General features: G+C 40.6%; 1 protein-coding gene across 3 annotated transcripts in view; it reads right to left on the minus strand.

The window, feature by feature from the left end:
- Window positions 1–23,343, minus strand: part of TAOK3 (TAO kinase 3) — a 183,702-nt gene extending 160,359 nt beyond the window's left edge. Inside the window, exon 1 of one of the 3 annotated variants that reach the window (XM_043557718.1) lies at window positions 23,092–23,343. The gene's annotated coding sequence lies outside the window, so the exon portion shown is untranslated. Of the gene's footprint in view, window positions 1–12,847; window positions 13,069–13,462; window positions 13,577–23,091 lie in introns of those variants that run through there. The other 2 variants (XM_043557721.1, XM_043557719.1) reach the window with 2 other exon arrangements.
- Window positions 23,344–26,688: the final 3,345 nt, after the last annotated feature.

A 26,688-nucleotide genomic window follows, 5' to 3' on the forward strand; every position in this document is an offset into this window, starting at 1 on the left:
AATATTTTCTCCAGTGTGTTGAAAAGATCTTTTTATACAAGAAGGAAGTACATTTAGTTCAAATTTTGAAAGAATAAAGGTTAGAATAAAGGTTCTCATCCTGAGAAGCCTGCAGAAATGAACATAGTAAATGCCAGACTCTTCCCTCAGATAACATAACAAAGAATTATAAACTTGTGTGCTATCAGTAAACAAAATATGTAATACATATATCAGATGGTACTCTGTTGTGAGACATTGTAAAACCCAATTAGAAATTATTAGGTCTTCAAAAATTTGGATATCAAGTTCTATTCATATTTCTCAGGTTTAAAAAGTAAAGACACACACACACACACACACACACACACACACACACACACATGCTGGTCCCTTCCACATGCATTGGTAAAATCTAGATAGCACTTCAGGGTGGAGTAAATTCATTCATCAAAAACAAAAATTTGTTATAGAAATTCAGGATTCTCAGTGTACTCCATATATGTGACATTTTACACTAAACCTAGGACTTAGAATACCCAGAAATAATTTTAAATACTTATTGTTTGATATGTACAGGGAACTGCATTAGGTGCGTTAGTAAACCACAGAATAAAATGTCAGAATGATACCAAATTAAACTCGCAATACATTTAATTTAAAGAAAGTACTTAACGACAGTAATTTAGAGATGGCAATTTTGGAGATTTAGTGTTGTCTTTTAAACTCAGAGAGTCTTGTAAAAATTCCCTAGAACTTATTTGTTCCAAGTTCTACAACATAAGAAACCCTGTATACACTTACAAATTTAGAACATTGACAATGGCCTGACTTCTGATCCTGTTTATTTTTATTTTTTCTTTAATGTTTATGTATTCTTGAGAGACAGACAGACAGACGGAGCATGAGTGAGGGATGGGGCAGAATGAGAGAGGGACACAGAATCCAAAACAGGCTCCAGGCTCTGAGCTGTGAGCACAGAGCTCGACACGGGTCTCGAACTCACTCGAGCTGTGAGATCATGACCTGAAGTCAGACACCTAACCGACTGAGCCACACAGGTGCCCCTATTTTTAATATTTATATTGACTTCACTTATTTCCCCCCCGGAGTCCCTAATGTACTAATGGCCCTTTATCCTGTGTACATTCCAATTTTTTTCTTCTCATTTGCCAAAATACAAAAACTCAAGCTCTTGATTCTTTCAAAACAAAGTAAAACCAAGTGTCATAGTAAATGTAATCCACTAGATTCAGGTAAGGCAATTATAGAGCTGATTTGTTCAGTTACTATACAAAGAGCAGGTGTAAATCTCTGTTAATATATAGAACAGACGGAACACCACATTCTAACACAACCATCCATCTTACCTGGGTCACAAGGGAGAAGCAGTGTTCACATCAACAATACCTATTCATACTTTGACAATGATGGAACTTCCGTCTGAGAAATGTGGTATCAGTACTATCACTTTATGGTATGTTCAATAATATGAAAGATATGTGGCAATTAGAACTTTTTGATCTCACAGTCCTATTTTTTTTATCACTTGCATGCATCTGTCTCTCTCTCTCTCTCTCTCTCTCTCTCAATACATATCAGAAACTAGTGAAAATAACCAAAAAACTTTTTTTTCTTAACTGCAAAAGAAATCATGCTTTATTAATACTACTAACAGTATTATAGCCTTTTAAATGGTAACAGTAGTTTACTTTCCCACACTTAACAATACTATATCTAGTAAGGCTATTTCTCTTTCTATCATGCTTTCTGAAAGTCTGGAGGCCCCTGTTTCATTTTTTTTTAGTCCTTCATTGAATCACTTGGTTAACTTCTAAGTCCTCTTGTTAACTTCTCATTAATACCCAGGCACCCCTTCACCTTGTCAAGGACAATTAACAATTTTAATTTGTTTTTTCTAAAATGCTAGCCAGTTAAGGATCACTTGGCAAATTTTATAAGCTTGGTCTACTCAATCACCTAGCCATTACATAAAATGTTGAAAACCAAGCCTACTGAACCTACTAAAAACCTTCTACACTTGCATTCATATTTACTGTAGTGAAATAAATTTGAAGTAGAACTTTCAGTATGGTGAGAATAAAAATATCTATTTTTTAGGGTCAGATCAGGATACAGTTTTTTTTTTTAATTTTTTAAAATGATTATTTATTTTTGAGACAGAGAGAGACAAAGCATGAATGGGGGAGGGTCAGAGAGAGAGGAAGACACAGAATCCGAAGCAGGCTCCAGGCTCTGAGCTGTCAGCACAGAGCCCGCTGCAGGGCTCGAGCTCACAGACCACGAGACCATGACCTGAGCTGAGGTCGGACGCTCAACCAACTGAGCCACCCAGGCGCCCCATGGATACAGTTTTTTTTTTTTTTAATACAAAATAGAATAAATTAAGGTGGCTGAAATATAGCCTTTATAATAATGGGAACAAAATATTCATTAATTAAAAGACTGTAGTAATTGACTACTTTGGACAAATCCAAAGTCTTTCTCCTTTTAATGATGATCCTAGCTTAGAACCAAGAGGTTTGAATGAAAAAATTGAAAAACAGCAAAAAAATCCTGAATAGGCAGAAATATGAGAGGAAGGAAGGCTGGTGATAGTCTAAGGGAAAGAGAGCTGGAGTTTCTCTGGAGCAGATGAGGGCCAAGGAAAAAGCCATGTGTTTAGGGAGATAAGTATGCATCCTTTCAAACCCTTGTTGGTTGACAGAATTGTCGACATTATTAGCTTGTGCTTCTAGTGGGTGGGGAAAGAGGACATATTCTTTAGCAATGGGAGCCTTTGTTGGGACATAAAGTAGAATATGCTATTCTCCCACCCGTTTTGAAAATGAAACAAAACATGATCTTGGAAACCATGTTGTGATGGTCCATCTGCTGTAGAATCTTCTGACTGGAAAAACTAGAGTTGTACTGGGGATAGAATAACTAAGGAGCCATTTAGAACAATTTGTGAGAATAAAAACTAACCCCCCCAAAATCCACCTTGAATATCCATAAAGCAATGCTGTCTTGAAATGACGTGGAGGCAGTACATTTAGGCACAGAAATTCGAATGTGTTTATACATTATTATGACATACTGCTGTTAAAATAAAAAAAAGCTTATAAAAACAATAATGCCATATAACCTTCATAATCCCTATTTTTATTTTTTAAATGTTTATTTATTTTGAGAGAGAGAGCATGAGCCAGGGAGGGGCAGAGAGAGAGAGAGAGAGAGAGAGAGAGAGAGAGAGAGAGATAGAATATCCCAAGCAGGCTCTGTGCTGTCAGCACGGAGCTTGACTGATGGAGAGGTGGGGAGGTGTTCAACCTCATGAACCATGAAATCATGACCTGAGCCAAAATCAAGAGTTGGAACGCTTAACTGACTGAGCCACCCAGGCAACCCCCAATTGCTATTAAAAAAAAAAAAAAAATGAAAAAAAGTCTGGGAAGTTATATGTCAAAATACATTTAGGTATAGAAGATAACTTTTATTTTCTTCTAATTACTCATCTACATTTTCTATTTATTAAAATGAAAAGCACATATTGCTTATAGAGTTGTTAAAAATTACTGACGAGCTCTCTTGGGTCAAGGGTTTCCCACCATCTTGTGGAGAATAGGAGAAAACATTAAAGGGAACAAGGGAGACATCTGCTTCCATTTCTACTCATTTACCAACAAGTGTTCTTGCTGGGAACTCCAAACTTCAGGACTCACAAGGAAGTGATTTCATAACATCTTACAACAGGGAAATTTATAATTTCAAAGTGACATATAGTCATCATTGTTACTTTTAACCAAATATTGTGCAGATTACAATGTTTCCACAGTGCCTGTTACCCCATAATGAATTGCTAACAAATTTCTATTCTACAGAAAACACAATAATCATCAGTTCGGGGCATCTTTTAGAGAAAAAAAATATTTATATTAAAAACTTCAAACAGATTTATGAACTAATTTTTAAGCAAAATACTGTACTTGAGTTGCCAATATTATTAGCACTCAAAATACACACCTTGAATAATTAGCAGAAAAATGGACTCAACAAGGCATAACTGATAGTCTATGTATTACATCACACTGATATGCTTTGGAGAGGAAAAGGCATTTAAAAGTAATGGCAAAGATGTACAGCACACAGCTAAGAGAGTGAAATATTTATATAGAATGGAAAGACAGAATGTCATCTTTCTCTATATGCCTGAGGTAATTCATGGTATTTTCTAATTCTAACTGTCTATATTGCTACTAATTGGCAATAATACTATGAATTCTATGTTGAGGCCATTCAATGTAAGCTTCCTCCATTTTTCTCCATTCCGTCTTAAAATTTCTCTATATACTCGGTTGACTTCATTCTTTAGTCTTCCTTTTACAGGTTAACCACCTCTCCCCCAACAACACCAAAAAATGGCCTTTTAATTCTGTATCCTACCACCTTCTCATTTCATTAATCCACTCTTCTTACTTTTCTTAAATCTTCCACTTCTCTTCACTGACTCCTTTTGGCTTACGATATGCTCAAGGTATCATTTACTGAGAGGACAGGAAATTTTCCCGAGGATCCATTAGCTCTCAACTCCTAATCTCCAAATCCAACAGAATCCTTCTCAGGTCATTATCCTTCCATATCACAACCTTTATGGAACGTCTTGTTTCTTGGCTTGTGTGGCACCTTCCTCCAGAGGCTCTTTTCCAACTCACCTCTCCTGGCTCATCTTCTTTCGCTTACCTCTTAACACAAGGGTCTGTAGTAGACCCCTTCTCTTCTCTCTGCACTTCCTCTTATTGATCGGATTTACTCTTATGCTCTCAGCTATCTCTCCTCAAATGCCAATGTCCTCAATAAATCTCACACGCTGCTTTTCTTCTTTGCATTGGGGCTGTCCTAGTTCCAGAACCTCATTACCAGTCCAGGTTCTCATTCCTAATCTCTTTCTTTAAGTTGCTTTACCAACTTCTGATGGAGTCATCTTTCAGAGGCTCTGATTGCATCAGTCTCTTCTATTCAAGCACCTTAAATGGCTCCCCACTATCTACTGTTCAAAGTTCAAACCTTTTTGTACATGATTCAAGAGCCTTTGATTTTCCACTGTCCCTACATATCCTATATTTATTCACAATGCCTGAGCCAGGCAAAAAAATACACCGTGTCTCACCACACCTGCTGAAAAGCTACCTAGTGTTCAAGACTCAGCTCAAATTCTATCTCCAAGTTACCCCATCTCCCTAGTGCAGAAGCGATCTCTTCCTTCCTCTTGTATAGGTAATTAACTTCTTGTGGCATTGATGCCATGTTGCCTTACTTTTAAAGAACATGAACATTTCTTGATTCCATTAATTGAATATGACTAGCAGTAGAAATATTGACTTATTTGTACTCCACAGTATCTTGAATATAGCAGGCAGTGTTGGACTCAGATTACATTCACTTAGAATTAGAGACTTCTTATCCAGGATCTGAACTAAATCTTGCCTCTGCCTTACTTCTGCAGATCAGATGTGGGAAACAAATTAGCCAAATAAACACTACTGTGTGTGTGTGTGTGTGTGTGTGAGAGAGAGAGAGAGAGAGAGAGAGATGGTTGTGAATAAATGACTCAAAAGAAATAATTTCCAAGTACTTCCATTTGAATTATTTTACAAAAATAATTATGAGAAATTCTACTCCTAGGTATATATACAAGAGAACTGAAAACATATATTCACACAAAAACTTGCGTAAGAATGTTCATAATAGCCCCAAAGTGGAAACAACTCAAATGTCCATCAACTGATGAATGGATAAACTGGTCTATCCATCTGATGGAATATTATTCACCCATAAAAAAGAATGAAGCATTGACACATGCTATAGCACAGATGACCCTTGAAAACATTATGCTGAATGGAGAAGTCAGATCCAACAATTCACATGTTATGATCCCATTTATATTAAGTGTTCAGAGTAGGCAAATCCATAAAGACATAAAATTAGCGGTTGCCAAGGGATGGGGGTAATTGAGATAGGATGCTTTTTAGAGTGATGGAAATGTTCTGCAATTAGTGATGATGGTTGCATAACATTGTGAATATACTAAAAACTTGAATTTTGCACTTGAAAATGACAAATTTTATGTTATGTGAATTTTATCTTAACTGGAAAGAGGAAAAATGTGTGAGTTTCACACACTCACACACACACACACACACCCTCCAAATAATTCAATTTGGATCTGTGGTATAAAGAAAAAGAGGTCTCACTTTTAAGTCTGCAAATCTGGGTTTAAGTCAACTCTGCCACTTACCTACTAGCTGTGTGATCTTAAGTATATCACTTACCTTCTCTCATCCTCAATGGTCTCATCTATAAAGTGAGAACAATAATGCCTCACAAAGCTGTGAGACTCATGAAATAATGTGAAATCATTACATAAATTCTAAAGCCCCTTATAAATGAAAAATACTATTATTGTGCATGCTTAAAATTATTTTTAAAAATCCTAAACTGTATTGAATAGTCCATAATTTCAACTTTTTATCATTGGTATGTTATCTAAGCAGCTTTTCTTGTTATATATGGATGGCATCTTGGACTTATAGCACGTATCCTGTGGACACTAATAGTACTTTACAGAGTTATTTAACCTTGATCTCTGCGACAAAAGGTAGTATACAAAACCAAGCATCAGCACAAAATCCAAAGCACTGACTAGACATTTCCAAGTATCCATACTTTCACAAATGTAAAATATTCTGTATTTTAAAAGTTGACATCTCGGTGTCCTTTATGCTCAATACAAAGGAAGGCATGTACAAAAAATAGTGGGAGGGTAAACTGGTGCAGCCACTATAGGAAACAATATGTAGGTTCCTCAAAAGATTAAAGATAGAGTACCACATGATCCAGCAATGCCACTCCTGGATACATATCCAAAGGAAATGAAATCACTACCTTGAAAAGATATCTGCACTCTCATGTTCATTGCAGCATTATTTACAATAGCCAAGACATGGAAATAATTCAAGGGTTCATCAATGAATGAATGGATAAAGAAAATGCAGTATCTGTATACAGTGGATTATTATTCAGCCTTAAAAAAGAAGGAAATCCTGCCATCTGTGACAACATGGATGAACCTTTAGGGCATTATGCTAAGTAAAATAAGCCAGAGAAAAAAAACACTGTATGATCTTACATGTGGAATCTAAAAAAAAGTGAACTCATAGACACAGAGAATATATTGGTGGTGGCCAGTGGCAGGTGGTAGAGGGTGGGGAAAAATGAGAGAAGGTGGTGGAAAGGTAAACACTTATAAGATAAACATGTTCTGGGGATGTAATGTACAGTCTGGTGATTATAGTTAATAATATTGTATATTTGAAAGATGCTAAGAGTAAATCTTAAAAGTTCTCATCACAAAGGAAAAAAAGTTTAACTATGTGAGGTGAATGGTGTCAGTTACTTATTGTGGTGATCATTTCACAACAGATACATAACTCATATCATTATGCTGTACACCTTGGACTAATAGAATGTTACAGGTCAATTATACCTCAATAAAACTGGAAAAATAACAATGGGAGTTTGCTTAAAAATTTTTTTTCATTTGTTTGTCCTATATGCTCTTTGGCATCAATACAAGGAAGGCATGTATTATTTCAAAAGAGAGGAGACTCATTGAGAAGTAAAACAACAGACATCCAAATGAAGTAACAAGTATTGTTATGCTTAAGCTTTGAGTATATATTTTTTCTCTAATAGAATTCCTTAACGGTTTTTGAGGTTAGGGATCATATATAAGTAACTTCAATATCCCTTCACAGAGCCTAACGTTATACACAGTAGGCATTTATACTTAGGTTACTTAACGAATTGGGTAAGAATACTTCTTGATTACATAAAACTTATTGGTCATATTTAATCTACAGTGACAGGATGGAAAGTTGTTAATATCAAAACTAAACCTCTCCAAGGGAAGCTGGCTATTAATGAAGGAAATAAAATCACACACACACACACACACACACACACACACACACCGTTTCTCATAAAGGAAACATGTCAATCTATATTCAGTTATAAAACTGTCTTCATTTGCCTCACATTTTTAAGTGAGGTGACAGACCTGACCCAAATTGGAAAAACATTCATGTCTCTTCAATATTAGGATTGTTGACTTTACTTTAGATAGGCAGAGTGAAATAGATTTACTTTCTTTTCCTTCACATCAAGGTCAGGTGCCTCAGAATTCTTCGAGGAACCGTGTAATATTTAAGTGTAAGATGTGGTCCTTGTACTCAAAATGTTTACATCATTAGTGAAGGTAAAACTGAATGATTTAAGATGCTATGCACATTTTCTTTCACTGGTTTGCTAACTTAAAAATCTGGGATTCTGCAGCAAAATTGAGTTTACTTCAAACAGGAAGTGAAACTTTACACAGGGTCTTGAAGAAAAGGTAAAATTTGAATAGGCAGAGAGAAGGAGGGCTTTTTGAGTGAAGTAGATACAGTACAGGAGGCGCAGACTCTGAGGACTATGGTGTGTTGCAGAGACAGACTGACCTCAATAGAGCAGAAAGAGCGAAGAACATAGGAAATGAAGCTGGATAAGTAGTGTGGGACAGATTAGCAAGGGCGTTGAAAGTCGGGCAGAAGAGGTTAGATTTAATGTGGTGGAAAACATGGAACCAGTGAAGCTTTCTGAAAAGGGGAGGAGTAGCATTTAAAGAAGGTTCATCAGGATGAGCTGGAAAAAAACAGATGGAAATGAAGGAAGGCAGCTATGGTAATCCAGGAATGAGGCCATAAGGGTCTGAGTAAGACAGGTGCACAGAGATACACAGATCTTCCAGTGGCAGTGTGCTGGGCCTTGAGACTGTAAAATTAGGGGGTACCAGAAGCGGGGATGAGACACAGACTAATGTAATGGCTGCCTACTGGGTAAAGAAGTTGCACGACAGATTAAGACTTGGATATTTCCAACACTAAAAACATATTCACAAAGCTTAAATGTCTTTCAAATACCCTATAAGTAGTTTCATTGCTTTCTTTGGTGAATTTACCGTAGATGCCCCCAGATTTCACATCTGCTTTGTTAACACAGAACCATGAAAGTCTGCTTATGTAACAATTGGTTGTTTTCCAATACATAAAGTTAACTGACCCATTACAGGATATGAACCCCCCGACACTAAGACAGTGAAAACAAAAACATTCTTATTTATATTCAAGTGTATATATTCTTTATTGTCTAGTTCCACCCAAATAAAGCCAAACCAAACCAACACCCCTAAAAAACCTAACTTTTTTTGAGCTGATCTAAAATCTTGAGACATACTTTTAACTTTATGATAGTGATCCAGTCAGAAGAAAACAAATTCTGTTGAGAAAATAAATTAAGAAATCAACACTTTGCCATGTTGCTTTCCTAAGCTGAGCTATATCAAATTGGGAGGAAATTCTCAGAAGTGAAAAACAACAACAGGGGCGCCTGGGTGGCTCAGCAGGTTAAGCCTCTGACTTCAGCTCAGGTCATGATCTCACAGTTCGTGAGTTCAAGCCCTACGTTGGGCTCTATGCTGGCAGCTCAGAGCCTGGAACCTGCTTTGGATTCTGTGTCTCTCTCTCTCTCTCTCTCTCTCTCTGCCCCTCCCCACCCCATGCTCTGTTTCTCTCTCAAAAGTAAACAAACATGAAAAAAGTTTAAAAAAAAACAAAACAAAACCCTCCACCTGTTGGGATGAGCACTGGGTGTTGTATGGAAACCAGTTTGACAATAAATTTCATATAAAAAAAAACCCCAGCCACATGTTACTAAAGCTAAATTTGGCACATTCACTAATTTTTTATACTAATAATTACTTAAATCTACAGTCAACTCTTCCCCTGCTTCCCCTCTCCCCTTAGGATGGGCAGTATATAACGTGGTAAGAGGAGTAGTGTAAACAGGTAAGATATGTAGATTTCATTCATGTGTTCCCATGGTACTCCCTAAATACTTCTATGGTAAGAATGACTCTATTATCTATACATTATTGTATGTATTGTTTTATTTATCTTCCCACGACCATTTTCTGGTAGAACTGTGAATAAGAACTGAAATGTCCCAAAACGGCAAAAGTAACCATAGCTACTATCATTCGCCGAGTTCTTTTTTTTTTTTTATTAAAAAAATTTTTTTTTCAACGTTTATTTATTTTTGGGACAGAGAGAGACAGAGCATGAACAGAGGAGGGGCAGAGAGAGAGGGAGACACAGAATCGGAAACAGGCTCCAAGCCATCAGCACAGAGCCCGACGCGGGGCTCGAACTCACGAACCGCGAGATCGTGACCTGGCTGGAGTCGGACGCTCAACCGACTGCGCCACCCAGGCGCCCATCGCCGAGCTCTTCTTTTACAACGCGCAAACTTGTTCCTTTAATACATAATTTCACTTGATCCTCACAACAATCCCTAAAGTAGGTACTATGATTGTGTCCATTTTACAGTTGAAGAAACCAAGGCTTCAAGAGTTAAGGGATTTGTATAAGGTCACAAAGTTAGTGAGCTGCATGTGCCAGACATGCTCATCTGATACGCTCTTGTTAATTATTATACTGCAAACCCCAAACATATGTTACTGAAACCAAAAGTAACAGATATAAGGAACCTGGACATGTTACTCCCTGTGTAAAAGAGTTAGGGAGGAACATTTAATAACTGTCAGTGATACAAGTGGACAGGTTCCTTGACTCACTTCTAAGCTTTCCTTATACTGAAAACAGTGCACTCTATTCCTGAAGGACAGTGGGACACTGCTAGGGAACGAAGTTAACTGGCCTCTCTCTTAGAAGGACACTTATATTACATGGCTATTTGATGGTATTCACAGCATCTCAGTATCTTCTCAATTTGGTTACATTTTTAAAAAATGCTATCACTGAGATCAGCCAGATCAAGACTAACTAGGCTGGTTGGTGACATCAAAATGCTTTTAAAAGTAATTTTTTATTAGACTATCCAACTGAGCAACCTATTTAACTTCTGCCAGTGACCCTGAAATAGAAACTAAACTTTGAGAGATACTTCTCAGTACATAAAATATATTCATAAGAAGACCCCTCTAATAATAACTCCCCACTGTTAATTCCCTCTTTATGCATCTGGGCAAAGATGTCATATTTCCTCTACAAAGCTTCCTTTTATGTTGCAACAGTAGGAATCTCAATTTCAAACCGAACCAATACAATCGAAAACTACAAACTCATTCACAAGGCATGATTGTTTTTATTAGGATTTTATATAAATTGCCTAAGCATGATGGGACACCTTACATTTTAACCCTGCAACACTTTAACTAGAGAGTAAAGCAGTTATCGTTTAAAGTTCTGTGCGCCCCTCCCCTTTTTTCTGCTAACACACCGTCTTCCGCAAAATGGTCAGTGTGATCTTGGCAGACTGTGCAAGGAATACGACCAAGGTAAACTAAAGAACCGAACATTAAGCAGATGTCAAGTGATTCAAAGTTTAACATTTGTCACCTGTGTATGAAACCAGCAGTTTTAAATGGTTACAAATAAAACATGTACAAATTAATAGATGCAGTTAGTAACTTCCACTCTTCCAACCAGTGGCGCTTTGGCAGGCAGCCATATAATCTGCAATAATCTGTCACTACCGTGAAGCCCCACCTACTTCCTCTGCCCCACCCCTATGCAAGCGATGACTGGGATGTTTGTGGAGCGCTGATATAACAATCTATAAAAGGCCTCCCTATCTATAAAAGCTGAAACATAAACTGTAAAGTGTTTAACGTTCATAAATTAAAAAAAAAAAAAACCCACATGCTCTATACCATCACATTTCAAAGATTATTTGAAAGTTTTAATTTCCTTATTTATATATCAGAAGGCTAGAGGCCTCAAATTGGTCACATCCACGGCAATGCTTCTCGAATGAAAATGCATCCTTATGTACAATTGTTAGACTTTAATTTACACATCTAACACATACAGTATTAAGAGTTTGGAAGTCAGGATTATATACATTTCATTTAAACCTTGTTCTAAGAGCGAGTAAAATTGGTAAAGAAATTATTAAAGTAGCTTTCCTGGCTTATAAAATATTTTGCATTAACTTTTCAACATAAAAACCACGAGCTGTTAAAAAAAATTATTTACTTTCCTACTTCATCTAATTTCATTTTATGGACTAGAGTAGTCCCATAAATTATTACCTCACGGATAAGATATTTTTATACTTTAATAAGTAAATAACCTTATGTACTAAAACAAAACAAAAAAATTATAAAACAAGGTAAATGTGATCAAATCTTCTGACTCTTCTGTCTGTAAATTTGGTATAACATTCAAGAAATTGCTCTGCTTTCTATCCTATTTTCCCTTGCTGGGAAAGAAGAAAATTGGGACATGGCCTTGATCTTTTTTAAGATCTCTAGGATGAATAGGGTGCCATTTTGAGTAGCTTCATTTTGAAACACTGTTTTACAGGAGTATCAATCACAAGCACAAACTACACCCATTTAACAAAAATAGCCTTCATTGTATTTAAAATTTTTGTTTAAAAGACTCTTCTGACAAGATTTTGATATTTTGTTTGCAGCTCAGCATTTACCTCACTTATCTAGAAGAAAAAAAAAACAATTTCTGAAAAAAATTCCCACTATTTATTTGTAGAATATCAAACTACAAATTAAAATAAATAGAGCACAGGAATCCAGTGATATTTGAGGTTGATTACTCTCAGCTGGACGTTGAGCTAAGGCCATAAATATTCACACGAAATTCAAGAAATAGTTTATTAACAACGTTTAGACACAAACCATATTTATAATAAGACGCTAAATGTAAAACAAAACACAAAGCTTACTCACAGTAGATCTTCTCAAATGCACGACCTGCATCTCCAATCCGACATATTAAATACTTTAAAAATTCTTTATTTAGCTCCAACAGTAAGTTAAGATTGCCCCAGAGATGGCTCTCTTTAAAAAGCTGCCACTTTTTCATTAGGAAAAATAAAACTGAGCTCAGCTTAAGTTGTAAGAACACCACCACGCTATCAGCACCTTCATTCCGAGAAAGGAAGTTATTATAGACACAGTTTTATACATGAGGCTTAAAGAAAGTACTTCCTGGTCAGATAGCTAACGTTAACAGCATTACATTAATGTATACAGCTTTATGTTTTGACATTTTGGGAAGAAGTTTCTAAAAACTTTTCCTGACATTTTTTTCCCCAGTCCCTACAAAAGAGGAAAACTCACTCGAGCTAAACAAATCTTAGGTAAAAATCTATGAAATTCTATCAATACCTACCATTATGGTATCCTGTAAATATTAGAACTGCCCATTATTATTGATAATAATACTAGTGTAAGTTTTAATTACACTTATGTACTCTCCATTCCCCCTCTCCCCATGTGCTAGAGGAACATTTCAGGGGACACAAGATTAGAAGGTAAAGAACTCAAAGGAGGACAACTCACCAATTCCTTGATAATGAGGGAGAGGAAAATAACCATTCACATTTTATTCCTCAAATTTAAAGATCATTCTCTTTTAAACATAAATTTAAAAACTTCAAGAAGCGTTGTACAGTCCTAATAAGGAACTGCAGATAAAAACAGCATGACCTGGGTGCTGCACATTACTATGGGTATTGCAAGCTGAAAGCATTTCCTGTTAGGACGCCCATTGGTTCCCACAGGTGCAAGTGCCTATGGGTGTTGCCGATTTACTCTTCCTTTTGCAAGTGAACCACTAAGGGAGATTTCAGGTTGGCACAATCAATGCTAAGAGCTGTTAGGGCAGAACTACCTTGGGCTAATTCAAGAGCCTCCCAAACCTGGTTGATTGTAAATTGACGATTAGCTAATTCAACAGGGCTGGAGAAAATTTACATCAACAGACTTTCATTATTTTTCTAAGATGTGCTATCATTAAGAATATATGTAACTTCACTCAACGAATATGTAAATTGCTTTCTCTGTACAAAGCACTGTTCTAGGCACCAGGAACACAATAATGAACAAAACAGGGGTGCCAGGGTGGCTCAGTCAGTTAAGCGTCCAACTTCGGCTCAGGTCATGATCTCATGGTTCGTGGATTCAAGCCATGCGTCAGGGTCTGTGCTGACAGCTCAGCCCCTGGAGCCTGCTTCAGATTCTATATCTCCCTCTCTTGCTGCCCTTCCCCTACTTGTGCTCTCTCTCTCAAAAATAAACAAACATGAAAATAATTACTAAAAAAAATAATGAACAAAACAAAGTCCTGGTGGTCATTCACACACTATCTAGTAGACTTTTGACAATTTCATATATGATGAGAAAATTCCCATAAAGTAAAAAAAATGTACAGATATTTGGAAAGTCAATGGTAGTGCTCGTTATTAAAAAATATTGTCACTAAGGCCACCACCTCAAACCTAGAGGAACTTTTCCAGAACCTAGTACATAAAAGTAGGATTCTTTATATTTTCAACGTTTCAAAAAAGCCAGGTTGGAGGCAATGGCATATGTTCCAGCAGGGAAAAGGAAAAACTTCTCACCATGAGTCACCAGTGACTAAGTACTTCTAATTCAGGCTTAAAACACATTTCAAATCGAATTACTTGTACATGCAGAAAACTGATAACCCCAAATCAATATCAGAAGCTTGATCTGACCAATTTTCAAGGTTAAAATTAGCACCTAAGACAAACAAAGTGAAGTGCCTTTAATGAGCTAATGCCCCTGTAATGAATTTTATTATAATTTTGGTCTTATTACCCTCTGACGCTTAAGAGGTATGCCAGCAAGCTTCCATTAGATTTTGTTACGATAAACAGTTTTCTTAGATTTTAGCCAGACTGAGACACAATCATATGGTGTGGTGGTAGGAATGGCTTTTGTTTGCGTTCAATAAAACACAAATATATTAAAATCATGTCTGCTCAAAGACAAATGTAAAACCCAGAGACAGTAAAACATACAGGTAAACTCTACTCTTCCAAGCTATGCCTTACACTTCCTCAGGATTTTACTTCCTATATTTAAAATAACAAAATCTTCTAAATTTTAGCCAACAAATTGGAGGAATTACCAAAGACAAACTGATCTACTTAGTCATTGAACAAATATCTATTGAGCACCTACTACATGGTAGGCACTCTTCTACAGGCAGGAATACGGCAATGAACAAAATCAAAATCTCTGCTTTCATAGTCTACATTGTAGGGTAGAAAGATAAGATAAACAAAATACTTGGTATGTCAGAAGGTAGTAAGCACTGTGGAGAAGAATACAACATGGAAGGTAGACATAACAATAAGTACTTGCTCACAGTTGCAAATTATATCACAAAGTAAGGAACTTTGCTCCCAAAGAGCAGAGTATTAGATCTCTCCCAGACTCTACCTCCGACTCAAATTGAACAACCTCCAACCGCCTTCTGTTGCAAATGAAAGGGAATCTTATTTTATTTGTTGCTAATACCCAGAGAAAGGAAAACAAACTTCCAAAGACAGGAAGTTAGAACTCATTCCTTATAGATGAAAACATCATCAGGAAACAAAAGTAACAAATCCTACATACTCAGAGTCAAAGGTCACTTTAGGGAATATTATCAAGCTGCATATGAACATACAAGTTTCCAAATACTTGATAGCACTGGCATTGACTTTACCAAGTGCTAGGGTCAGAAGTGAATTCTTCACTTAAGAATTATTTCTGGGGCGCCTGCGTGGCTCAGTCGGTTAAGCGTCCAACTCTTGATTTTGGCTCATGTCATGATCTCAAAGTTTGTGAGTTCGAGCCCTCTGTCAGGCTCTGTGCTGACAGTGTGGAGCCTGCTTGGGATCTCTGTCTCCCTTTCTCTCTACCCCTTCTTGCTCTCTTTCTCTCTCAAGACAAACATTTAAAAAAGGAATTATTTCTGTTCTCTTCACCGGCAGCAATAATTATATTTAAATATTACTTTTGAACCTAAACTAAGTATTTAAATTTAATACAATTCAACAAATATTTATTGAGCAGATACTAGTTGCAACATACTTGGTTAGATGTGTAAGACACTGTCCTTTTAAGATTAAAAAGATGGACACCTAGAAAAGGTAAGTATGAACCCTATCATATAAAATCAGAGAGAATATTAATGTAATAAGAAAATACACAAAGTACTTAAGGAATTTAAAGGAAAGAGTAGCAAGGAGGATGATCAGAAAAGGCCTCACGGAAGATGGCCTGAGAGGTAGGTCTGAAAAAGGAAAAGCAGAAGGCATTCTAGGGAAGAGAAATGTCAGCAACAAAAGACCTGAAGATGTCAAGTCAGTAAGTGCTCAGTTAGTAAGTAGGCTGGTCTGGTGGGGGCATAGGATACACATGCTCTCGTGTGTGCGCGTGCGCGCGCACACACACACACACACACACACACACACACACACACACACACGGATTATGGAGCAACAGAAACTGAAAGACAGTTTGATAAATGTGGCCATGGGGAATTACTAAAGGTTTTGAACACGTGAATGACAAAATCAGAGCTGTGCTTTAGGGAGAGTGAGGGAGCCACAGTGTGTATCAGAAGGATGCCAAGGAGACTGGAAGACTGTCACAGCCGTCCTTCCCTAGCACCTCATGAAGGGCCTCGTTAGCTCCTTCTTGGAACACTGAGAGGTATGAAGTGGAAAGTGTAGTGAGTCGAAAAATCAGATCTAGGTCGCGGGGGTCAAGTCTGCACTGTCTGTCTGACCATGGGAGGTCATTTACCCTGTCTCAATTTCCCTATATGAGAATCTATTAATTATTCTTTTTGGAGTCAGGAGCCATCAGATTTAGCAACTGATTAGATGCTGGGAGTAGAGCAAAAACAACAAAAAAATTGTTTTGAGTGATTAAATGAACAGGCAGCTACCATTTATTAAACACTTTCATGTGCTTGTCAGTGTGCTTAGCGCTTTACGTAAACTGCTTCATTTATTCCTTTTAAGAAGACTGTGAAGTATGTATTCTTATTTGGCAGATGAGAGAATTGAGAGCTTTAAGACTTAAGTAACTTACCCAGGGTAAACCAGCTGGCATAGTGACAAAGCCAAAGTAGATGCCTAGGTCTGCCTGAGCGTGAGGCCCTTTCTCCTTCCAATGTATCATGCTGTTTCTTATACGAGAGATAGATAATGCTAACATTCACTCACGTGTTCCAACTGAATCCCTGTCTCTTTCGGTGTGTAAGAAACAAAGTGTGAACGTAAAGATAATCTGCTAATTTGCTCCTCATTAATCCATTCACTCATTCAATTCACATTTATAGAGCATCCTTCATACTTTGTGCCTGGTACTAAACTTGGAATGGGGAAATGCAAGGATGAGCAAGACCTAGCAGTTCACTGCCTCGAAGTGCTCACTGGCTGCTAAAAGACAAGCAGGTGTCAACAAGGAACTGGTATGCAATGACAGAAGAGAACTTTTACACAAGAGACAATAGAAACGTAAGGGTACAGGAAGCATAATAGTGTAATTTTGTATCTGTGCTATTAATTCTTGACCTAGATCATTTAAAAACTACATGTGGTTTTATACAAGAGACTCTTAAATACAGAGAACAAACTGAAGGTGGATGGTGGGGGGGGGGAGGGAAAGTGGGTGATGGGCATTGAGGAGGGCACTTGTTGGGATGAGCACTGGGTGTTGGATATAACCCAATTTGACAATAAGTTATATTTAAAAAAATAAAATAAATGAAAACTATATGTGGTTTTTGCAAATATTTGAGTATTTACACACATACCCTTCAAAAAGTAAAGGTGAATGTTCACAACAGAATGGAAAATTGGCCATGAACTATGATTCTATTTTGTGTGTCTACTGCCAAACTAGTTAGATTATTAGTTTATTTAAGAAAGCATTCTGCCTTGGTTAGTGACATCTATTGTAATGGGTAAACAAAATCTATTTGAATTGTCCTGAGCCTTGATTGTTGTGGACATAAGCCAGTGTCATTAGAAGCTAAAACATATGAAAATAAATGCATAGTGCCCAGACTCTTACTTTGATCTGGAAATAAAGGTTTATCCCATTGTCCATCAGAAATAGTGGATGAAAATAAAACTGAAATCTTCCAGTGGGCACTTTGATAATTCACTATAATATTAAATGTAACAAAATGTACATCGTGTGGTTGAATTTGCTATCCATTATTTCACTGAGGCTACAGGTGAAGTGGAAAGGGTCCCAAAGACTAGACTCCAGCATGTCAATTCTCGGTATTAGTACCTAATGCTACATGGGCCACACCTCTTTGTTTAATGGGAACAGGTTTTCCTAGGAATAAAATGTCCATTCCAAGGCATATTCTCTTTCTCACTCGCTCTGGGGATGAAAAATATGTCTGTGTGGAATAGCTGACAATGGACAGGCGGTTGATCTGTGTTAACAAATCAAGAAACGGGACCCTACATCATTCTCTTGTAAGATAGAAATAATTGAGATTCAATGTCTTTTATCAAATCTCAGGTCAGATGGGGAAAAAAAAAACACGTTAGGTTGATTTATAAAATGTTTAGGTAAGGGGCGCCTGGTGGCTCAGTCAGTTGAGCATCCAACTTCGGCTAACGTTGTGATCGCTCAGTTCATGAGTTCGAGCCTCATGTCAGGCTCTGTGTTGGCTGCTTGGAGCCTGGAGCCTGCTTCAGATTCTGTGTCTCCCTCTCTCTCTGCCCTCCCCCACTCACGCTCTGTCTCTGTCTCTCTCTCTCTGAAATAATTAACATTAAAAAAATTTTTAGGTAAATTTAACATAAAGCTGGAATGATAATTTATCAATGTAATCCCTGTTGGTTATCCTAAAAATTCTAAATAGTTGTTGCTTTTAATTCGATGCCTATAGCTTAGAAAGGAGTTAGATCACATTTTGGCCCATAAACTCAATATATCTTTAATGATAGCTAGACTGATAGATACCACTTGTTTGTTTTTTTTTCTCAGTCTGAGTTTACTAAACGGTAACAAATTTTTAATATATTCTCATAAATAACAAAGCAACCAATTAAATGGATGATAAAGCTAAATAATCACAACCTAAACTCCCTAAGCTCAAATGCAACTGCACAGTATCTCACAACTCAAAAATGCTAATTCAAAACTGTCCTCTCTGGTTGATGGGATCATGGAAGATGAGCTCATTGAATCTCATCGAAGACTGAAAAGAAGTCTTCCTCTAGGGAAGTCACAAAAAAAACTTTTAGAGAGAGACTTTCTTTCTGCCTGTCAATCTGTTTTCTTTTTGCAGGGAGGGAAGAAACAAAGACTAGAGGAAAAGCTTATGAAGGAAAGAGCCTTTTAACTGAGACTCTAAAATAAAAGTATCAATAGTTTTCGTTCTCCTGTGCCACTGAAACCAACAAATATGAACACCGGCAAGCAATGAGAATTTTTCAGGTTGGCTTAAACATGAAAACAAATTAGATATCAAGGCAGACTCTGAGATGACAATGGTTTGCCTGTGTACTCTCAAGTGGTAAAGAAAAGTGTAAAGTGGGTATTATACTTAGTGGGTAGTCCTTGAATCCTGCCAAACAAAGAGTAAGAACAGTTCGAGAACTGCAGACCAACAAGGACTTGAATTATGTGGTTGCTATAACCACAGTTCATATGGAAGTGGAAGGCTCCTCCTCAATTTCTTCTTTTCAGTACATGTGTATTTTTAATTTTTATTTATTTCTTTTTATCTCAGAGAAAGCGAGAGCGCGTGAGCTGGGGAGAGAGACAGAGATGGGCAGGGGGAGACAGACGGAGAGACTCTTAAGCAGGATCCACACTCAGCGTGGATCCCACGACCCTGGGATCATGACCTGAGTCAAAATCAAGAGTCAGATGCTCAACTGACCGAGCCACCCAGGTGCCCCTAATTGAAAAGAAACAGTATAAATGAACATAGATGTAATGACTTCACATATTTATAGTTTCTCATAGTGTAGTTTTATTTTGTGAAATTAATGAAAATAAATTCCCACAGAATTCCTACCCACCCACTCATCACCCCAAGTAATAAAAAGTCACTATAGGCCCTTTCTATCACTAAAAACTCTGTTACAATGAATCTCTCTTCGTGGTTTCTGGATCAGCACCATAATGTAATGTGGCTGAAATGACTGCTTTGGTCATCACTCAGGGGAGTATCAGAACACTTTCTTCTCTTATAAGGAATTAAATGTTTTGTCTTAAGAGGCTACCATTTGTACCAGTCAGAAATGAGCTAACAAGTATGATCAAAGAGCTTATCTGCGCAGACGTTTCTATTACTTTGTAGAATTATTGGTACTGAGATTCCCAGGCCTTCCACAGACCATGTCATAAGTTATGTGCGCTACATAATGAAGACATTGCCCCTTGTAAATAACCTCTTGCATTAACGAACTTTATTTCTTACTTTATTTGGCTGAGGGTTCTGGAGAAATAAATTTAACATGAAATAATCCTACTTAACACACCTTAGGTCTTCTATTTACTATCACCCTGATGACAGTGACTTCAGTAATTTCTGGCTTGGATTTGAATAGGCAGTTCTATGTAAGCCTTCTCCATTATGTCTTTGGGAAATAAGGTCTTCCCCCTCCGTTGAAACAGCCAATTATTACACACAGCAAAAGCTTCCTTTAAAAAAAAATTTTTTTTTAGTGTTTATTTTTGAGAGAGAGAGAACGCGCGGGCGTGAGCACACCCATGAGCGCGAGTGGGGGAGGGGCAGAGAGAGAGAGAGAGAGAGAGAGAGAGAGAGAGGGAGACAGACAGACAAAATCTGAAACAGGCTCCAGGCTCTGAGCTGTCAGCACAGAGCCTGACTCGGGGCTCGAACTCGGGATGGACAAGATCATGAGCTGAGCTGAAGTCTGACGCTTAACCGGCTGAGCCACCCAGGTGCCCCTGAAAGCTTCTAATAAGACATATTCTAAACCAGAAACAAAGAAAATATCTAACCGTGAGATGATAATGACATTCCCCATTATTTCCCCCAAACCATCCCGTTTCTAAGTCTGCTCCTGTAAAAACAGAAATCAGTCGCAAAGAGAAGGGGTGAGGAGGAACAACACCCAGAGAAAAAGATTAAAAATTTCAAATGCCAAACTACTGGGTACAACTGTAACAAGTCGTGTGCGTTCAAGGGAACACGTGAAAGGTAGTCAGGGCAGTATTTACATAGCCAAAGTATTGCCAACGACTAGCCTGGTCATTGGTTTAACTTTCACATCCGTCAAAGTAGGAGGCTGCCCCCCAATTTCCACCCTCTCTGGCTCTTGGCTGTTGGTTTCAGCATGTTAATAGGTACACCCTTGCCTCCTACCAGGGCAGTTTCTGGTTTAAATAGGCTTATCTCTCTCCTTAGCTAGTCCTGGAACTGTGCCTGAAGCTCAGTCTTGGTGGCTTTTTCTGGATGAGAAATCTCATTGCAAAGTGCCGTTAGCTTAGCGACTCCAATACCTCCTTTCAAAATTTAGTTTGACCTTCCCACTGCCTCCAGCACAGCAAAGCTAAACAGTCAAAACTTAGTGTCTGGTTCCTTTGAACCTGCATTGTAAACAGTGATACCAAAGTGCTGCTAAACCTAAAAACATTTCCTCGCTCCTTGAGCTAAAATGAGACATGCAGGGTCTATCACCATCACCATCCCACACGGGGCTCCAAAAGGATCCCTTTCCTTTTCAACTGGTAGGTAGTGAGTTGGAGAAGCCCTCTCCAACTTTTCACGTCCTGGTTTTAAGGTTACCAAGGTCAGGGAGCCCCTCGCTTTCAAGGCATCCACGCCAAGCTTGGAGAAACAAATGGGAAGCCAAGGGGCCAACGAGAGGTCGGGCAGGCGGCCTCTGGCTCTCGCCAACATCTGTGCGCTTCTGCCAGACCCTCCGGCCCTTGCGTTCTACTTGGGAGAGGTGTCATTACATAATCCCTGCTCCACGGACTCACTAGGGCTCGGGCTGTCCCACGTCTCACACACCACCCTCGAGGAGGTCGGCTGACTGCAGACCCTGCGGGTGGCACGCGTCCCCTCGCTCTGCGCTGCCCGCAGTCCCTGACTCAGCGCGGCGACCCCGACCCAGGCTCGCTCCCCTCTCCCACGTCCACTCGCGCGCTCCGAAGCTCGTCTCCGGGTCCTCCTCACACCCGCTGTCCCGGCCCCTCCCGGGGGTCCCTCCCGTCAGACCTGCTTTTGCAAGCCCTCTCGGAGACATCCCCCCCCCCCCAGGCCCTCTGTCCCGGCCCCTCTCGGGGGTCCCTCCCATCAGACCCGCTGCCCCAAGCCCTCTCGGAGACACCCCCTCCCCCCAGACCCCCTGTCCCGGCCCCTCCCGGGGGTCCCTCCCATCAGACCCGCTGCCCCAAGCCCTCTCGGAGACACCCCCCCAGGCCCCCTGTCCCGGCCCCTCTAGGGGGTCCCTTTCATCAAACCTGCTTTTGTAAGCCCTCTCGGAGACACCCCCCCCCAGGCCCCCTGTCCCAGCCCCTCCCGGGGGTCCCTCCCATCAGACCCGCTGCCCCAAGCCCTCTCGGAGACACCCCCCCCCCGGGCCCCTGTCCCAGCCCCTCCCGGGGGTCCCTCCCGTCAGACCTGCTGTCCCAAGTCCTCTCGGGAGCCCTCCCACCCCCCCGCCCCCAGACCCTCTGTCCCGGCCCCTCTCGGGGGTCCCTCCCGTCAGACCTGCTGTCCCAAGTCCTCTCGGGAGCCCTCCCACCCCCCCGCCCCCAGACCCTCTGTCCCGGCCCCTCTCGGGGGTCCCTCCCGTCAGACCTGCTGCCCCAAGCCCTCTCGGGGACCCCCCTCCCCACCGGACCCGCTGTCCCAAGCAGTCTCGGGGTTCCCCTGAGACCCGCTGTCCCGGCCCCTCTCGGAGTCCCCTCCCTCCCTTCACACCCGAGGTCCCAAGCCCTCTGGGGGACGCCCCCCTCCACTGCACCCGCTGTCCCAAGCCCTCTCGGGGTCCCCGCTGAGACCCGCGCTGCGCGCTCCTCTCCGAGTCCCCTCTCCCCAGTCCCGACAAACCCGCTCCCGAACTGTCCTCGCTCGAGTCCTCCCGACCTCACTCCGCCCAGGGTCCCCTCACCTCGGCTCACTCTGTCACCGTCCCGCGCCCCGGTGCTCTCACCTCAGACCTGCTGTCACCACTCCCGGGCCCGGCGTCGCCACCGCCGCTTCCTCTCGCACACTTGTTCCCGAGTCGTTCTTCTGCCGCTCGTCCCCCGGAGGATCCCCGGGTCGCGCCGCTCAGTGCCGGGTACGGCCGCGCGGACCTCCGCCCGCGGTCCCGGTGTCTGGTCCCACTCTTGTCACGCAGGACCCCGCCGCCGTCGCCGCCGCCGGGCGCCACACGGACCCTCCCGCGGCTGCCGCTGCTGCTGTCCGAGGTGCGGCTCCTGCCAGGGGTGGCCAATCGCACCCGACTGCGCAGAGCGCGCTCCGCCCCGCGGTCTCAGTCCGCCCGCCCCCTGCCCCCGACCACGCCCCCAGCTTGGCTCCGATAGGCTCTCTACTGACCTCCCCTGACCGCGGGGCCCAGGCCCCGGGCCGGATATAGGTGCTTGATTGGAGGTGCCTGGGTAGCCGAGCGGTCGATGGCGCCTGAGGATTGGCGGAGCTGGCGGTGGGCGGGGCGGAGCGGGGCGGGGTTTCCTCAGACGCGGAAGACCTCGCAACTTCAGTTACCCTGCTGGCCCGCCTGGGGTGCGGTCAGCCTTGTTTGTGCTGGCTGGGGTCAAAGTTCGTGGCACTCCTCTGCGCCTTTGCTTTTCTTGGGAGTCTCCCAGAGGCCAAGGACCCCTGGGCTTCCCAGGAACCACCAGGGAAGAGCCTTTGAGGAGGTCCTCTTTCTTCCACTATTGCTCAGCTTCCTAAGAAATTCTGCCATTGGTTAATATTAACATTTATTCACCCAGAACTTGTAAATAGTTCCTGGATTTAAATTGTTTTCATATCCTTGGCAAGGGAGTTGCCCTTATGTTGCGTTCGACAGACGTCAGTTTAAAGCTGTTGGGGAAAAAAAAAATCTTTATACTGGATGTATACTGTGAGCAAGTAAGCATTCAATACTGATGGGGCCCATTTGGGGAGGTACAAGGACAAAACTTTAGAAATAATCAGTTTGTGGGTTTTGATAATCGTTTTGACTGTGGGAACAGGAACTGCGCGGTAGGCTTCAGCAAGCTTAGTCAGCATATTCGTTTTCAGGGCCACATGTTTTAATGATTTCGTGTGAACTAATGGTCAAAGTGCAACCTGTGGTAATCACAGACTCCTTTCACCTGCCGGGGGGTAAAAGTGCATCGTGCTACTTGGAGCCGTTCTTTATATTTTTCGAAGCTGGATATGTTGATTAAATCGATACGGCTAACTGAAAACCGCTACCTTAACTCATAAACCCCAAAGCGTATGGACTTTGACAATTCAGCATTTTGTGAAGAAATTGTTTCATTTCAGGAACAATTTGATCCTAAGCGTTGTCAGATGTATACAGGACTTTGTTCTCAGGAAACTCGCCAACATAACTCTTTTTTGACTTTCACTCCTGACAAAATTTGTGTTCTACACACTGTACAGATTTTCCCTAGTGTTTTAACATCATACTCCATTCCAATTACAATGCTCCCCTTTAAATTGGGATGCTGGGATGTACAGAGAGGGCCTGTGGAAAGGAGGCTGGCAAGACTCCGTTTAAGATGAATTCTGAAGTAGGTGCCTCCTGATCAGTGTGACTGGCGTTTTGGAAATGCCAAAAATGCATGGTGGTTCTGAGGGAACTTGATTTTTCAGGCCTAGAGAAAGTGTCCAAAATTATTTAACTTATAAATGTTAGGTAAGACTAAAGTCATGAGAACTTTTTCTTCTCTTAAAGAGTGTATGTTAGTTAAGAGCTCATCCTACCAATTCTACAGTTGGCAAAATGGATTGAAAAAATGGAGTAAGATTTCACTACCAGTGTTCAGTTGTGTCTATCAGTATAAAAAAAGAAATGCATGACCATTAGCAGATGTTATTTGCAATCAAGAAGATAGAAAACAAGCAAGCAAGATAAATATTCCAGTGTCTTGAAACCAATTAGCAATGAAGTCAAATCTTTTTTTTTTCTTTTTTTTTTGATCCATTATATCAGTGAACTCTAATTTCTAAAATGTTGGTGCTTTTTCTGGTCTATGATTATTGCTACTGATGGAAACCTAAGTTGCTCAATATAGTTGATTACAAATAATTTAGATGTGATCTAAAATAAAAATAGACTATGACTTCATCCTTTGGACAAGAGACAGTTCTAAAAACCTAGTTTAAATATAGATGGCGGATATATAGTGAGCCCTGAGAATGACTTTTATTTAGAAGGAGCTTCAGAAGATCTCTGAAGTCATGGAAAGACACTGCAACATTCTATTTTAGAAATTCTGGAGTTTTCTTGGGAGGAAAAATCTACAACAGAGCTAAGATTTTCATTAAGGTAGGAAATAAGAAATGTCAAAATAAATAGGATGAGAATACATTTTTTTCACTTTGAGGACACTCTTTAGGGTCCCATTCAGAGATGAATTTGGTCACAAGGGAGCTGAGAATCAGAATATGGGATTCCATCCTGGGTTTTACATCTGCGTTCAACCTGACTACTTGTAAGTTACTTATTCTTTGGAGACTTGGGTGTAACATAAGGGGCAGGGTTACTTTGTACAAATAAACATCTCTGGACCAGCTTCTTTAACCATTTTCCTGCTACCCACAACTAGACAAAGGACATCCTAAATTTGTTCATTAAGCAAAGTTTGTAACACAGTATCTCCTACTCAGAAGGAATCACACCAATTAATTCAAGCAGGTATTCAGCTGTCTTTGTTTTCTAAGTTTCCACACATCATGTTCCTTACGTTAGCCTAATTAACTTCCTGCAGGCAAATGTTCCACTTGCTCAGTTGAGAATTGGTTAGCAAGTCATTGGATGGGGAAAAGAACCTTTTAAAAAATTAATATTCTAGGAAATTGAGGCAGCAGTAATGTACAGACATACCGTGCTTGGGTGTGCTCGTGTAAACAAGGCAGCCTGGACGCTGCCACTTTTTAGGCAAACGTTCTTTCCTCATCTGTAAAATCGGGAGAATACCTTATTGAGCATACCCACGCAAACAGAAAGGACTCCTACAGACTGGGAAAACACCATTTTGCTGACCCCAGGATGGAATATCAGCATCCTTGTCTTTTAGTTCTCTTTTAATAAAGCTCCAATTAGGGGAGGAGCTAGGCTCGGGGCGGGGGCCGGGGGGGGGGGGCGGATGATCACGAAAATTCTAGATGTCAACGTTTCTCGACCTATAAATGGGATGGTTCACGTCGTTAACCTGTTTCAATTAAAGACACCACCTCCACCTGACAAGAGGTTTCAACCCTTCTGTCTCTCAGGTCGCAGAGGACTCTCGCTTTAGGTCTGGCTCCTTGCGCCGCCTGGCGGCTACTTCTGGAAATAGAGCGCCTTCCAGCTTCGGGGTCCTGGCTGCGGCCAGGCCTGTCCAAGGATTTGCCTAATTCTAGAGAACTTGTCTCCGCCCCTCCCCACTACCCAGTGAGGATTTTAGGACGGCGATGAAAGGGCTGAGGTTAAGGCGAAGGGGGCAGCCCGTCCACCCCCTCAAGGATGATGGAGTCAGGCGGTTCTCGGACAGCTTGCGACCCGGAAGTCACCGCCGGCGCGAGGTCCCCGTTGCCGAGCGCGGGC

The sequence above is a fragment of the Prionailurus bengalensis genome, chromosome D3 (assembly GCF_016509475.1).
Source record: "Prionailurus bengalensis isolate Pbe53 chromosome D3, Fcat_Pben_1.1_paternal_pri, whole genome shotgun sequence".
Classification (NCBI taxonomy): domain Eukaryota; kingdom Metazoa; phylum Chordata; class Mammalia; order Carnivora; family Felidae; genus Prionailurus; species Prionailurus bengalensis.